Source organism: Macaca mulatta, chromosome 20 (genome assembly GCF_049350105.2).
Source record: "Macaca mulatta isolate MMU2019108-1 chromosome 20, T2T-MMU8v2.0, whole genome shotgun sequence".
NCBI classification, from domain to species: Eukaryota; Metazoa; Chordata; class Mammalia; order Primates; family Cercopithecidae; genus Macaca; species Macaca mulatta.
This window is the reverse complement of record NC_133425.1, coordinates 44,576,473-44,594,011: the sequence shown is the minus strand read 5'-3', so window position 1 is coordinate 44,594,011 and position 17,539 is coordinate 44,576,473.

Here is a 17,539-nt window from a genome sequence, read left to right as displayed (position 1 = left end):
ACACAGCTTTGTGCCTCCAGTGGGGCAGGAAATCAGTCAGGAGATTAACAGATGTTTTATTTATATGCAGATTTTTCAGTGTCCAGGAATGGGGAAGGCTTCTATCAGGTGTATTTTCCCAGGTAATTGACGGAAGACGAATTCAACAAACAGATCAGCCTTTGGAAATCTTTTCACCAATTGATTCTCAAACTCTTTTGCCAGCGATTTAAAAAACATATAGAGAGACTTGTACCATCAAAACGAGACATACTTTACTGAAATAGAACTCTTTGGAAGACTTCCTTTGCGCCACAGTTATGTTCTGCCCCCTTCTCTGAGCTCTTCCTTTTATCCCTTTCCTTTGGAGGTTTTCATTCAGTGATCACAGAGGATATTCAGATGTGCACAGTCAATTTAATATGTTCCCTAAAGAGGATGCCCCCTCCATACACACATGCATGATTACTGTTGCCAATTGCAACAGAAAAGTACAGAATTTTGTAAAGCAAGTATGGAAATAACAACTGAAAAGGCTGGAAGTGAGCTAGATTTTCATCCTTTGGATAGGTGGTATGTTCAGAAAGATTTTTCCCTAGTACCTTGAGATTGTAGATTCCAGTGTGCTCCTAGGATAGGAATAGAAAATAGGATTCAGATAGGAAAAAGATCTAGACTCAATGTCCATCAAGAGTCAACCTAACATTTCCCTAAGACAGCGTTATGACAACTTGGAGGTTTTGAAGTTGATTTCATAGATGCTATTTACCTTGCACATGGCTAAAGACTCTTTTAAAATTAAAAAGGAAATTTTTTTAAAGAGGGAAAAAATATGCTTCAGCAACAATTACAAAAACCAGAACTTTACCCCACTGAGTTTTATAGATTCTAGTTGCAGGTGGTGAGCTCACAGATGGCAGAAAGTAAAGTCACCAACTGAGGGGAAGAGCCTGCCTGGTGCCAGAGAACCACACAGTCATATTAAAAGAAACAAAAACAAACTCACACCAAGCCAGGTGTCCCAGGTACTAAGAATGAAAGTTAAGTTAGGAATAGGTTCAACTGTTGACTTCTTCGCAGAGCAAGGCCTCAGAGAGGAAGAAGAATTTCAATGGGCCCCAGCAATATGATGCACCTCAATTGTTCTTAAGGCTCACTTCTGTTTTGTAATTTACCTCTGGCACCAGTTTGCATAACATAAGCTTTCTCCAGAGATTTGGGACAGGTCACGTAGATAAACATAAAACATTTTTGGAAAAACAAAACCAGAATCAAATGAAATGAGGAGTGTTGCTCTGCCTTCATTTCTAGGTCTTTTTTTTTTTTTCTTTTTTTTCTTTTTTTTTTGATGACATCCTTGCTGGGTTACTTTGTATGTGATTAGACCAATTGTTATTAGAAATAATGATTTAGTAATTTATGTAAATTGTAAAATTAACCAATATTTTCATTTTTGCAAATAATACACTTTTCCTAATAATGATTTATTGGAAATTTGTTTGGTATCACAAGTCCCAATATGAATATAAATAAGATGTGATTTTTGTCCTAAGAATTTGGTGTGTATTAGTATGGAAGTAAAATTAAAGTGAATAAGCAGCTCAAAAAATAGAAGGCAATAAATACCATAAGTTTTTGTTTTTTTTTTTTAGATGAAGTCTCACTCTGTCACCCAGGCTAGAGTGTAATGGTATGATCTCAGCTCACTGCAAACTCCACCTCCTGGATTCAAGCAATTCTCCTGCCTCAGCCTCCTAAGTAGCTGGGATTATAGGCTTGTACCACCACACCCAGCTAATTTTTGTATTTTTAGTAGAGACAGGGTTTCACCATGTTGGCCAGGCTGGTCTCGAACTCCTGGCCTCAGATGATTTCACCCATCTCGGTCTCCCAAAGTGCTGGGATTACAGGCGTGAGCCACCACGCCTGGCCCATAAGATGTTTTAATAAGTGGCTTTTAAAAACCAACTTAACTTTTAAGTAGAATGTCTGGCAAGGAATAAATCCTCTCTTGCTCAATTAATAAATTAATAAGTGAGTATGTAATGAGTCACTTAAATGAGCTTCTATGGGAATCAAAAGTAAGTAGAAATTATTTTTCTGGGGCAGACGTCAAGAAGAATGACATGGAGGAGTTGCCATTTGAGCCTCAACAGTTGAGATTTGAGTATCTAGAGTTGAAAGGAAGGGCTTTCCAGGACAAGGGAACATGAGCACACACTCAGCAGTGAGATAATGAGAGATGTGCTTGGCCATGTGTAAGCCATCCAGTTCTGCTGAGCGACTATCACAATATACACCGAAATACATTGGAACAAAAATAAAACGAAATAAGCCAGGCACTTGCTGCCCTGGCAAAATTAGCAAAATGTGGGACACAGCCCCACTGGAGAATGGTTTGTCATTTGAAGCAGGCCAAGTCCTGAAAACATCAAAATCAGCCAAAATGACATTAAAAGATGGACAAATGATCTAAATTCTCTGGACCTCAGTTTCTCCATCCATAAAACAAGGTTAATTGTACCTATAATGCAAGGTTGTTTTGCAGATTATGTGAAGTCTCATCTATAAATTGACTGGCATATGATAGAAATTTGATAGTGTTTATTATTTTTGTTAATAATATAAAAAATAATAGCAGGCATTATTTAACCACGTGTGGCCAAACATCATGATATAAGCACCATTTGTTTGAATTCTACTGAGCTTATATAATTATAGACAATAGGAAAACTTACCTGTTACGTTCAATCTCTCTTTTGTAATTTACTTCATGCATTGATCTGCTCAGTCACATCTGGTTAGAAATGTTAAACACTGCCATCACCAGAGATTTAGTGCATTTCACGTAGATGAACATAAAACCACATGTTTTCAAAGCAAGCAAAGAAGAAAATAGGAAGGTAGAACAGTGTGTTAGTGAAGGAGCCACACATTTTGGAGCCAAATCTAAATCCAAATCCCTGTTCAGCTGCTTACTATCTCTGTGGCCTTAGGTAAGTTACCTAACCTCTCTAAGCCTTAATTTCTTCATTGTAAAGGAAGTGTGATGATGATGATAATAAGAATAACAGCAATAAGAAACAACAAATAATAAAACAACAGTAGTCATGTCTACTTTATAGAGTCGTTGATTAAAGCACAGTGTTTAGTACATAGTACTATTACGATATATTGCAATCTTATTTCCCTTATATATTCCTTATAGTTCCAATGTCAGGTGACCAGAACTTATGGGAAAGGTGAATTTTCATGTGAGAAGAGAATTTTTGTTTTGCAGTTGGAAAATCTAAACTCTGATTCTAGCTCTGCCATAGCTCATTTTATGACCTTGATAGAGAAAATACTCTCCATTTAACCTCAGTTTCTTCATTTGTTTAATATAGAAGTTAGACTAGTTATCTTCAAGGCCTGTCATTTTAGGATTCTATTCACCTACTACTATATGAAATTTCCCACAAAATTGAGTCTGTGTATATATTGCAGAAGACAAGACCAACCAAAACCAATGCACAATTTAACAGATTTTTTTTTCACTCAAAGAATCACAAAACCACACAAACAGATAAAAACAAGCCAAACTTCTGCTTAATGCAGGCTGCCATAGAGGAATCCATTCTTTTCCTTCTTCCTTTAACTTTATTTTTATCTTCATTCTGGATAAACTTTGTGTCGTGTAGCGTAAAATTTAGTGAAAAAAATATTAACCTACCTAGATTTTTCCCAATGTGAGTAGAGACTATTTGGGTTGTTTACAGGGGTTTTGAGTTGTTAATGAGGCCAGTACTTTTAAGTAGATTCAGAATAACTCTTTAAAGCACCTCTAGCTCTCAGGATTGAAAGGCATCCCAGAGACATTTGAAAATTCCTGGATATTATTTATAGAGACAATTTAGAGAACACATTTTTATAAAGGCCCTGCAGAGTTAAGGGGTGGATATTTCAGCTTCCCTAGGCACCAGAGAATGCACAGCACCTGTTTTTTTCCAGAAACCAAATGATAGAGACATATTCTGTCCGGTTTTCTTGGTGCATTTTGGAATGAAGCCTGGAACCTGTGGTTTGCCACATACCTTAGCCACTTTGATCCTCAAACAAAGATCTGTGGAAAGCCAAGGCTGCACACGGGCAAAGGAAACTGTAGACGTGCAGCTTCTAAACAGAACCCTGGACAGTGCACAATGGCAGTTGCCTAATCAGCACCATAGACAGCTCACACAAACACCTTTCTTTCTTTCACCCCCAGTCATCCTTCGCTTCCAATGGCTGTCCAGGACCCAAACTAGAGTAAAGCAACAGAGTACGGAGGGCACACCCTGAGAGTGAGGGCCTCCTTACATTTTGTGCCTTGGGTGCCTTGTTTGGCTCATCCTAGTTTTACCCTGCAGCGGTTTATTGTTCATTTGTCCATTCAGCAAACTTGCTGGCCAGCTAATAAAACTTTTCTTTCATGGGGATTTGTTTCTTAAAGGATCTACAAGTCAATATGACTGAAACAATTTTGCAGAGGTGGAAGTGTTTCAAGAAATAATTTTAGGACATGAGCAGGAAATACAACATGACTGTACTAGTAGAACACATTTAAGGGAATAAAACTTTTTAAAAGTTCATGGCAATTAAAGCTCCATGACTAGGGGTGCACGTTTGTGTTGTCTGCCATTGTAAACATAGCACCTAGCAAGAAAATAGGCAGGTGTTCAGTACTTCTTTGTTAAAAGAAAAGATAATTGTATGTTATGTGTGATAGTGAACCACTGGATTTTGGAAAGTGTAGTAGCTTGTTCCTTTTTGCATTTTATAAAGCATCATTGTGGCAGTGCTTTTTGGAAGACAGATTAGAGGGGAGGGAAACTAATGACAGGAAGACCAGTTAAAAGATTATTGCAGTGGTTGAAGGAAAAGAAAATGACAATGAGTTTCAAACCCAAAATAGACATGAGCAACAGTGTACGAGAAAAGGAAAAATATGGAATTAACAGGAATTTAGGAAGAGATGTAGATTTGTGGAAAAGAGGGTTCTCTTTGGGATAGCTTTGTGTTTGAAGTGGCTGTGAAGTATCACAGTGAAGGTAAGCAGGGGACAATTGTCCTGGCGGCCATCCAGAAGTCTGGTTGGTGAACATAGATATGTTTCTAGAAACAGTTATGGGCTCCATGAAGTCATTTACTTCCTCTCATAAGACAACTAGCTGGGGCTTGAGGTATGGAGAGAGGCAAATGAGAAAGAATCACAAAATTGGATATCTAAATATCAAGTCAATTGTATCTTGATAGATAGACCTGTTTTCTCAGTCATAGAATAAAAATATTGGTTCATGTTATCTTTTTGTTCATTTCAAATTTTACGTTCCCTGGCTATTCTAACTCCCAATTTCTAACATCTACAGAGGCAAAGTAAATTTTTCTAAGTTAGTGAAGTTGGTCAAGAAGAGGCTGTGGAAATTTGAAGAGTTATGTGCCACATAAGGTGGTCACGCACCCCTTGTCTCCAGGTAACCATTGCCATGTTCTAGACATTAGAAGATCTTTGGAGGTAAATGAAGATGGCACATTGAGTCCTCTTGGCCTAGTTCTTAGTTCAGTTCTAGAGGACAGATCCACGTGAGCTCTAAGTCATCTTGTGATGACAACATCCCATCTTTCTGCCTCAAAGTCTTCCCAAAAGTTGTGGGATGTACTGACTTGCATACAAGTGGAATCTAGAAATGTGGGCAAGTTAACACCCTGGGGGGCCACTGGATGGGAGCTCATGAACAAATGATCTGGCCTCTTATCTTTCTGGGAGATAATTGTAAGAGTCATTCTGTATGCCTTCTAGAGGTTAGAGTAGAATTGAGCCCTCATTGCCTTTAGCAGAAATTTGGTAATTCACCCTTCTATTGTGAAATGTAGAAAGTCTCTACGACAACTTCGAAAGGACTCTTGTCTTTTATGGCTGCAGATGGAATGCACAACTTCAACGGACGCCCCGTGCTAAAGTCAGGACCATGTTAGAGAAGGAGTGGGTCCCTGAGACATGGACTCAAGACATTTGGGTGGATGTCTATAAAACTTGAACCCCCATATTTTCCTGGGCCCTCTTAGGTAGTAGATGCAGCCCCTTTCTCTTGGTAGAGGAGAATAGCCTCCTGTCTCCAAGAGTCCTTTCCTGGGGTGGATGTTTCTCCAAATGATGCTTTCTTCCCAAATATCCACCTCTGCCTCCCCTCATTGCTTTCATACTAATAACTGGATTGATAACAGTCCTAAGCATAGGTAAAGTGAGTAAATATAATCCACTTACAGAGAAAAAAACAGCTTATTCACTAAAAGAGTGTGTGGCCTGGGTATTGGTGCCAGCAGAAACCCCCAAAAATATGCAGAAGAGAAGACCTTGATGGATGTGGATCAGGTAAGACAGAACACAAAGATGTGTAAGGGTGGGTTTACTGACATGAAAGCACATTCTTGTAATCTAGAATTTAGCATCCTGGTAAAAATACCAGGAGCTAGTCCTATAAAGCTTCTGGAATAATTACTTGAAGCTTGGGGATGGTGGTAGACACAGTAAGTAATTTGGGTATGATGCAGTATTGTGGAATGAGTAATAAGGCAGAAGAAAGTAAAAATGTTGGAATGGAGTACCACTGAGTACCTTCTTCTGACTGTTTCCCTGGGAGGACTCAGAGGTCAGGCCTTTCACTGGGTAACTAGGAATATATAAGTGAGGGGGCACCCACATGAATAGAAAGCTCAGTGGTGGCTGACTGCTATAGGCCAGGAGGCAGTGCCATGGAACTGGGCTCCAGGATCAAGAAGCCAACTGGCAGCATTAACACCAGAGGAAAGGTCATCATGATGACCTCAGTTGGCAGCCAAGCTAGGATGACCAGAGTTCTTTGATTCACAAGAATTGGTCAACATGGCTGATAGATGATGACGTTCTTAGGGGTGAGATAAGCAGGAAGTGGATGAGGGTATTCCTTGACTTGTACAATGAGAAATAATTGAGAATTGATGAGCAGAAGCTGACATCAGCTACAGAAATGGAAAATTGCAATTTCTTACTCAATTTCTAGATGTAAATCAGTTATCAAATTCAGAACCTATTGGTTAAAGAGGGACTTGTTGCTCTTGAAGAAAGACCTTGAAATTCCACCATAGTGGCATTTTATTTCTTTATTCAATAAATATTCTCTTAAACCTTCCTAAAAGAACTGGTGGTGATTTATCTGAGTAAACAGAGAAAAGAAGAATTGCCCAGAGATTAACTACAGCTATTGCAATTAATTAACTAGGGCATATGAAGTCAGTGATCCCAGTGATATAGGGGAATACACCATCATGGCCCTTTGGTTAGATTAGAGGTTAGGAGGACACATAATAAATGAAATTCTGACTCAAGTTCATCTCACAGTGGACACATGGGTCCATGTATCTACCCAATCTCTGAGTACATAAGTGGGATGAATATACTAAACTGTTGATATAGTGCTCATATCAGTCCCTGACCTGTGGAATGAGCCATTGAAGTAGAAAAGGCTGAGTGGAATCTACAAAGCATCCCATCCTCCAGCCAAGATAGAATATCAGAGAAGTATTACCTACTAGGAGAAACTACAGTGATTAGCTACAGTTATTAACTGCATAACTTCAGTTATTAGCTATTATCAGAAACTAGCCATGATTACCTGGCAGGTCCAAGGGGTGGACTGTAGCAGATGCTTTTTGGTACTGTGTCACATTTCCATATTCCACTTTTGATTTCCACTGCAGCTGTGGTGGACAATTCTGACTCACCAAGGAGAGCATCTCCCCTCAAACATGGCGAGCTGTCATTCTCCACATGTCACTCTTTTTAGCCATAGACTCTTCTCCAGTCATGGGAACCCAGTCAGTTTATGAGCAAATGTGGCTCAGTTTTCAAAAGTCTGCAAAATGTCTCCAGGGGAGAGGGGCACTGGTACATAAATGCTGTAGCTGATTGTCCTTCAGGCCATTAATTTTGGAAAGCATTCTGCTTGCATTCCAGAAATTCCAGTGCAATCAAGCCTGTTGGTTACAGCAGTAATTATCCATTTGTCAGCCCTCTCTCCTTCCTGCTCCCGTCATACTGATTTTTGGGATCACCTTTTGCATAAACTACCTACACCAAAGCCCTTGTCTCACTGCCTGCTTTCAGAGGAAACCAAGCCATGATATAGGCCTGCTGTTGCCAGATCTTCCTACTGTTAAGCAAACTTGGAAATCTGGATTTCTCTGAGAAACTCCTGATTTTTAATGGAGGCAATTACTTAAGAAAAAATACTATGTTGGCCAATCATAATACATCTGCTATTCATTCTTGTTTTCATGAACCACTGGTGTGCAACGTTTTCTCCACAAATTTCTGTAACATGTAGAAATTTGGTAATATGTAGAGGTTTTGGTGGCATAAGTATTTAGGCTGATAAGGTGGAGTAAAGGGAATTGTGTTCATGGTCTTCTTCCTCCTCTCAGGGAAAAGGGTAGCTAAAATGAAAGGGAAAGTTATTAATTTTAAAATTTATATTTTAAAAGTTATTTATTTTCCAGTTGTATTGGGATATAATAGACAAATTAAATGGAATATAATTAGTATATGCAATGTAATCTTTATATATATGTACATATATGTGTATAAATATGTATATACATATGTGTATATACATATATGTATATAGTGAAATGGTTACCACAAACCAGCTAATTAACCTATCCATAACCTCAGTTATCTTTTTAAATTAAAATATTTAAGATCTATTTTATTAACAAACTTCAAGTATACAATATAGTACACAAGATGCCCAGAATTTATCTTATTACTGAGAATTTATACCCTCTGACCAAGAGCTCCTCATCACCTTGCCATCCGCTAGTCTCATGCAACAACCATTCTACTCTCTACGTCTATGAGTTTGACTTTTCTGGAGTCTGCATACAAGTGAGATCATGCAGTCTTTGTATTTCTGTACCTGGTTTATTTTACTTAGCATAATGTTCTTCAGTTCATCCACATTTTCACAATGGCAGGATTTCCTTTTTTATGGCTGGATAGTATTCCATTATGTGTGTATATACAGATACATATATGTGTTTACACAATAATTCACCCATCAATGGACACCTGGGTTGTTTACACATCTTGCCTATAGTGAATAATGATGCAATGAACATGTGAGTATAGGTATCTCTTTGAGATACTGATTTTGTTTCCTTTGGCTATATACTCAGAAGCAAGATTGCTGGATCTTATGGCAGTTCTATTTTTAATTTTTAAAGGAAATCTTCATGCAGTTTTTTATAATGTCTGTACCAATCTACATTTCTACCAACAGTACACAAGAAGTCCCTTTTCTCCACATTCTAGCCAACACTTTTATCTCTTGTCTTTTTGATAGCAGCTATTCTAACAGGTGTGAGGTGATATCTTGGGGTTTTTGTCTGCATTTTCTCAATGATTAGTGATGTTGTGCACCTTTTCATGAACGTGTTGGCCATTTGCATGTCTTTTTTTTTTTTTTTAACTGCCTTTTCAGGTCCTCTGTCCATTTTAAAATTTATTTATTTATTTGTTTGTTTATTTATTTATTTATTTATTGCCATTGAGTCGTATGAGTCCCTTATATATTTTGGATATTAACCTTATCAGATATATGATTTACAAATATTTTCCCTCTTCTATAGGTTGCCTTTTCATTTTGTTGATTGTTTCCTTTGCTGTGCAGAAGCTTTTTAGTTTGGTGTAGTCCGACTTATTTATTGTTGCTTTCGTTACTGTGTTTTTGGTGTCACATCCAAAAAATTCATTGTCAAAGAGTTTTTTTCCTATGTTTTCTTCTAAGAATTTTATGGCTTGGACCTTAAGTTTAAACCTTTAATGTATTTCAAGTTAATTTTTGTGAGTGGCATCAGATAGGTGCAATTTATTCTTTTGCATGTGAATATCCAGTTTTCCCTGCACTATTTATTGAAGAGACTATCTTTGAGGCCCTTGTCAAATATTAGTTGTACTTATGTATGGATTTATTTCTGGGGTATCAATATAGTTCCATTTGTCTACATGTCTGCTTTTATGCCAATGCCATACTATTTTGATTACTGTAGCTTTGTAATATATTTTGAAATCAGGAAATGATTCCTCCACCTTTGTTCTTCTTTCTCAAGATTGTTTTGGCTATTTCTTTGTGGTTCCACATAAATTTTAGAATTGTTTTCTATTTCTGTGGAAAATGCCATTGGAATTTAGATAGAAATTACACTGAATCTATGTATCACTTGGGTAGTATGGACACTTTAACATTATTAATTATTCTAATCCATTGACATGGGATGTCCTTTCATTTATTTGTATGTTCTTCAATTTCTTTAATCAGTGTTTTATAGTTTCCAGTGTACAGATCTTTCACTTTCTTGGTTAAATTCATTCCTAAGTATTTGATTGTTTTTGATGCTGCTGTAAATGAAATTTTCTTTATTTAGTTTTCAGTTAGTTCATTGTTAGAAATGCCATGAATTTTTGTATGTTACTTTTGTATCCTTTAATTTTACTGAATTCCTTTATTTGTTCTAACAGGTTTTGGGTGGAGTCCTTGAGATTTTCTATATATAAGGTCATGCCATCTGCAGAGACAATTTTACTTATTCCTTCCAATTTGGATGTATTTTATTTCTTTCTCTTGCCTACTTGCTCTGACTAGAACTTCCAGTGCTACATTGAATAGAAGTAGTAAGAATGGGAACCCTTGTCTTCTTCCTGATCTTAGAGGAAAAGCTCTCAGTTTTTCACCATTGAGTAGGATGTTTCATGGGCTTGTAATATATGGCCATGCAGTACTGAAGTTTATTCCTTCTATATTCAGTGTGCTGAGAATTTTTATCGTGAAGGAATACTGAAATTTTGTCAAATGCTTTTTCTGCATCTATTTGGACTATATGATTTTATCCTTCATTCTGTTAATGTGGTGTATCACAGTTATTGATTTGTTTATGTTGAACCATCCTTGCATCCCAGGGATAAATCCCACTTGATCATGGTGAATGATAGTTTGATGTGCTTTTGAATTTGGTTTGTTAGCATTTTGTTGAGAATTTTTGCACGTATATTTATAATATGGTTTGGATTTATGCCCCCACCCAAATCTCATGTCAAATTGTAATTGCCAGTGTTGGAAAAGAGGCATGATGAGAGGTTACTGGATCATGGGGATGGATTTTCACCTTGCTATTCTCGTGATAGTGAGTGAGTTCTCATGAGACCTGGTTGTTTAAAAGTGTGTAGCAATTCCTCCCTTACTGTCTTCCTTCTGCTCCAGCCATGCTCAGTCCAGTCAAGTTCAGTTATTAATAAGATATGCTTGCTTCCCCTTCCTCCATGATCAAAAGTTTCCTGAAGCCTCCCCAGCCATGCTTCCTGTACAACCTGAAGAACTGTGAGCCAGTTAAACCTCGTTTCTTTATAAATTACCCAGTTTCAGGTATTTCTTTATAGCAGTATGAGAACAGACTAATATAGTTTATTAGGGATATTGGCCTGCAATGTTGTTTTCTGGTGGTGTCCTTATCTGGATTCAGTATTAGGGTAATGCTGGCCTTATAAAATGAGTTTGGAAATGGTCCCTTCTATTCAATTTTTTGGAAAAGTTTGAGAAAGATTAGCATTAGTTTTTAAGTTTTATATTATTTACCATTGAAGCCATTAGGTCCTGGACTTTTCTTTGTTGGGAGATTTTTGATTCCTGATTCAATTTCTTTACTCATTATTGGTCTATTCATATTTTCTATGTCTTCATGATTTAGGCTTTGTAGGTTGTATATTTTGAGGAATTTATCCATTTCTGCTATGTTACAAAATTCATTGGCATAAAATTGTTTTTTTTTTTTTTTTTTTTTTTTTTTTGAGACGGAATCTTGCTCTGTCACCCAGGCTGGAGTGCAGTGGCCGGATCTCAGCTCACTGCAAGCTCCGCCTCCCGGGTTTACGCCATTCTCCTGCCTCAGCCTCCCGAGTAGCTGGGACTACAGGCGCCCGCCACCGCGCCCGGCTAGTTTTTTGTATTTTTTTTTTAGTAGAGACGGGGTTTCACCGTGTTAGCCAGGATGGTCTCGATCTCCTGACCTCGTGATCCGCCCGCCTCGGCCTCCCAAAGTGCTGGGATTACAGGCTTGAGCCACCGCGCCCGGCCCGGCATAAAATTGTTAAAGTTTGTTTTGATCCTTTATATTTTTGTGGCATGGATTAATATATCCTTTTTTCATTTGTGATTTCATTTATTTGAGTTCTCTCTCTTTTTTTCTTGGTTAATCTAGCTAACAGTTTGTCAATTTTGCTTATCTTTTCAAAAAACAAAATCTTTTAGTGTTGTTGATCTTTTCTAGTCTTTCATTATTCCTGCCCTAATCTTTGTAACTTCCCTTCTTCTGCTACCTTTAGACTTAGTTTTTTGACCTTTCAAGTGTAAAGTTAGGTCATTTATTTGAGATCTTTCATTTTTTTAATGAGGTCACATATAGCTATACACTTTCTTTATAGAACTACTTTTGCTGTGACCCATAGGTGTTGATATGTTGCATTTCCAGTTTCATTTATTTCAAGATATCTTTCCACTTTCCCTTTTGATGTTTTCTTCGATCCATTGGTTTTTCAGAAGTGTGTTGTTTAATTTCTACTTATTTGTAAAGTCTTCAACTTTTCCTCTTATTGATTTTTAGTTTGATATCCTTGTAATAGATAAGATGCTGGATGCAATTTCGATCTTTCTGAATCTATTAAGACTTGTTTTGTGGACTAACATATGATCCGTCCTGGAGGATGTCTATGCATACTTGAGAAGAATGTGTATTCTAATGCTGTTGAATGAAACATTCTGTATATGTCTGCTAGGTCTGTTTGATCTGGAGTAATGTTCAAATTTGTCATTTCTTCCTTGATAGATTATTCTGTCTGGGTAATCTATCATTGTTGAGGGTCAATAGTGAAGTCCCCTACTATTATTGTATTGCTGTTTATATTTTTTTCAGTTCTGTTAGTAGTTGTTTTATATATTTGGGTGTTCCAATGTTGAGTACATAAATATTTACAATTGCCCTACCTTCTTGATGAATTGACGTGAAAGGGAATGCTTTTAGGTTAGCATATTAAGTGTGACTTTGTTCCATGCATAGAAGAATGGGGCATTTAATTTTTGTCTGATTATAATAGTACACATACAACAAAATGTGAATGAATATACAATTACATCTTCAACAGACTGGAGCCCATACATTCCCTGGGCTTGGATGTAAACATTTGGTATTGGGGCTGGGCATCTTGTCCACTGATATTTTAGGTCTGGCCCTGGAGATCAAGCCACTGAGCTGATTGTCAGAGTCTCAGGCCATGGCTACTTGAGCAAGTAGAAAACACGCAGCTGGTGCCTTAGTTTTCAATACCCATGTCCCCTGGGAGAGTCCTGTTTGGTCATGTGCATCTAAGCACACAACCTTGGTTACCCAGGAAACCAAGGCCAAGTGGATCTGGATGCTTTTTCTATGGCCCTTGTATTTAGCAGCTGAGATGTTGCCAGAGCAGCTCAGCTGTGAGCATCTTGAAGATGAAGGATTCATGCAGATTCCTTCACAAATGTGTGTGATGAGTGTGATTGGAGCAATTTGAGGTGACAAACCCACTGAACACTGTAGCAAATTGCAATGACTCTGAAAGTCTTAGGTTTCATATACAAAATGAAGTGAACACTCATTCATTCAAAGACATATGAAGTGCCTACTATGTGGCAGGCAGCATGCTGATAAAATAGATGAGACAGACGAGGTCCCTGATCATGACTTTACATTCTTTTGGGAAAGACAGATGTTAATTAGTCTAACAAACAAACAAGACAAGCTCAGTTGTTAATAAGGGCTATAAAGAAAATAAAATGTGGAAAAAGGTGCCTGGCATGTGTTTCTAAGGATGGTAGAGAAGCCACTTTATAAAGGAAAGGCAGGAAAAACTTCTCTGAGATAACACTGGATCAAGATGTCAGTGCCACAAAGAAGCCAGCCAAATGAACATCTACAGGGAGAGCCTTTCAGCCAGAGGGAATGTGTAAGACCTCGAGGCAGCAGTGAGGTCCCTCAAAGTGTTGGAGGCCTCTGCCCCTTTAAACTGATGCCCCTGCACCTGAGGCCAGGTAAGGCATTGGAATAGGGAGGAACTGGAATGTTAGGCGAGTGTGGAGGAAAGATCCTTGGACCACTGGGAAAAACTACTAGATCCTTGTGGTTTGTCTGGTCTCTGTTAGCTAGGTGGCCTTGAGCATGTCACTCTTGTTGGGCATTCACTTTCCCCACCTAGACCTCAGTTTCCCCAATCCCCAACTAGAAATTAGGGTGTTGAAATACTTCAGTGGTTTCCTTTTGTATTTCCAGCTATTGAGCTTTCTATTCAAAGAAAAATTTTTTTCATTTCCTTTTTTTTTTTTAGACCCAGTCCCCCTCTGTCACCCAGGCTGGAGTGCAGTGGCACAATCTCGGTTTACTGCCACCTCCACCTCCTGGGTTTAAGCAATTCTCATGCCTCAGCCTCCTGAGTAACTGGGATTACAAGCATGTGCCATCACACCCAGCTATTTTTTTTTATTTTTTACAAAATACAAAAATGTATTAGTAGAGACAGGGTTTCACCATGTTGGCCGTGCTGGTCTGGAAGTCCTGACCTCAAGTGATCTGCCCGCCTCTGCCCCCAAAGTGCTGGGATTACAGGCGTGAATGGCCATGCCTGACCCCAAGGCAAATTTTGTCTGATGGTTAATATATAAAACAGCGAGGATACGGAGCACAGTTAAATCCTGGATGAGATGATGCTTAAAGACCCTTCCTCCATCAGCCTGGAATTTCAGAATTCCAAAGATCCAGGCCTCTTTGCTGAACTCTCAGATTCAAGAGTGACCCTGCTGGTTTCTTCAATGTCTTCCTGTCAAACTGTGACCCTTAAAGCTTGCCCCATGGAGGTCCTGGCTGTCTTGCCTATATGCTGGCATAGTGTCTGGGGAGTGTAAGGTCTGATAAGTCAGGGCAAAAGGGCTCCTCTCAACTCTGAAGCATCACAGAGCACAGGCCCAGAAGAGAACTTGGTTGAGGGCAGGCGGGTGTTGCCTCTTCTAAGACCAGAGTCATATGGTCTCCACAGCGCAGCAACACAGATAGGCAAGACCTCAGCCTGGAACCATTTACTCCTGTATTAAGTCATGGAATATGACAGTGTGGTGCGAGAACGTGCCCTTCCCTGGACCATGTGGAGGGTGCACATGGCAGGTGAATATTCTTTATCCCTTCTACAGTGGAAGCGGGGCTGGGACCTCTTCGAGCTGTGGAGCTGCCACCCTCCCACCACCACCACTTCCTGTTCTCTGACTTTGCTGGTGTCAGCCAAGGAGAATGCAGCCACCGGTTGCAGGGAAGTGGGGACTGGTTCTGCTGCATCAGCAGCTTGGCTTTGTGAAGCACCCGGGAGAAACCTTCCCATCACTGCCCTGGGGCCCACATGCTCCTAGGGGAGTGATGAAGAGCCCATTAAAGGCTTAAACGTGAAATATCGTGTAGCTACATTTTGAATTGGTTTCTCTGAGCATAGGGAGATCAATCTGATTATGTAAATAATGCATAAATCCCAAATGTGCAAGGTAAACTTTCATCAGCCTCAGCAACTCAGGTTGAGCTTTAGGCTTGAGATGTGAAGAGAAAGCTGATTTCTTTGACTAAACCCATTTGGTTATTTTTTTTTTAAATTGCAGTTGAGGCAGGCAGAGTGACATGGTGCAAGCTAAGGAGAGCACTGGTGTCTGGAGCCCTGCATCCTACTCCTGGCTTATCCCTTTGTGATCTTATATAAGCCCTTTGCTTTTCCAGGCTTCCACTTTCCTTATCTGATTCAGAAGGGCCACCAAGCCTCAGTTTTCCTACCTCCTCAGGATGAAATACAATGAGACAACGGAGGTGGAGCAAAAGCCACTCAGGGTGTGATAGCACCCTGCCAAGTGTGTGTTACCAGTCTGCAGGAGGATGATTGCAGAAAGTAAGAGTAAGTGTTCAGAAACTTCTATAGCAATTTAATATTGTGGTGACATCCAAGCGTGTGATCCAGGGACATGATTCATTCAATAGATCATGAGGCAGTTTGGGTATTGCCAAATTCACAGGATACAGCATACCTGGCCTGAGCTGCATGCCAGTGGTCCATGATGGGTGAGAAATAAAACCAACAAAACAACAACAACAGAAACTTGTTCTCCTTCACAAATACTTTGAGAAACACTGATGAAGATTCCTGCTTTCAGAAGTCCCCAAACATTGGGAATCGAGTGAGGTGTGTAGCTGATAAAGGAAAAGAAATGACAGAAGGGAGTGCTGGTCTTGGCCTTGCTGCTTCCTTGCTGTGTGATCTTGGGAAAGTCACTCTCCTCTCTAAGCCCATTCATAATCTCCTTTTGAGGGTTTCTCTTTTTACCAAAGATATCAGTATAAGATCAAGGAGAACAGAATTCCTGTTAAATGGAAGGGAATCCCAAATTGGCTGGTGAATTAGGCGAGGGATTGAGAGATGTGGTTGATTGCAAAAATAGCCTCCATCCCTCATTACTCCCCATATCCATGTCCTTTGCAATATGACTTTATCTAGCTCGTTCCATCAAGAGGTGTATTTTTTTTAGATAGAGTCTCCTGCTGTCACCCAGGCTACAGTATAGAGGTATAGTCATAGCTCACTGCAGCCTCAAATTTTTGGGCTCAAACAATCCTTCCACCTCAGCCTCCTGAGGAGCTGGGACTACAGGCACGTGCTACGACACCCAGATAATCTATTTTTATTTTTGTATAGACAGAGTCTTGTTTTGTTTCCCAGGCTGGTTTTGAACTCCTAACCTTAAGTGATCCTCCTGCCATGGCCTCCCAAATTGCTGGGATTGCAAGTGTGAACCACCATGCCCAGTCTAAGAGATGGAATCAATTCCTCTTTCCCTTGAATACAGAATAGCCCGTGACGGTGCCACAGAAGTGATGGTGTGCCAATTCTGAGCCTAGGCCCCAGAAGCTTTCTCTTGCTATCGTAGATTCCTGCCCAGCTATCCTATGAACAAGCAATGAGCTGCCCCACTTGAGGCCAGCCCAGATCAACCAGCCCACAGACAACTTGGCAGTTAACTGTAGATTCACTAGTGAGCTCAGCTGGGACCAAAGAATCACTCAGCGTAGTCTAGTCCAAATTGCTGACCCATAGAATCATACAGTAAATAAATGCTATTGTTTAAGCCATTAGGTTCTGGGATGTTTTGTTATGCCGCAGGAGCAAATTAATCCAGGGATAAAATACAAAGCTGGTTGTATTAGGTGTATTGGTTGAGTGGTTGGGCACCAGGCAAAATGATGGCAGAGTCAGTTTGATTTGCTCATCCTTCCAGCTCTTCTGCACCCCTCCCTCCAAACTAACCCCAAATTTGCTCCTGCCTTCCTGATCCCATGCAGGGAGTTATGCTCTTGCATGACTCCCACCACCACAGGTCAATGCCTCATCAGCATCCTAAACAAT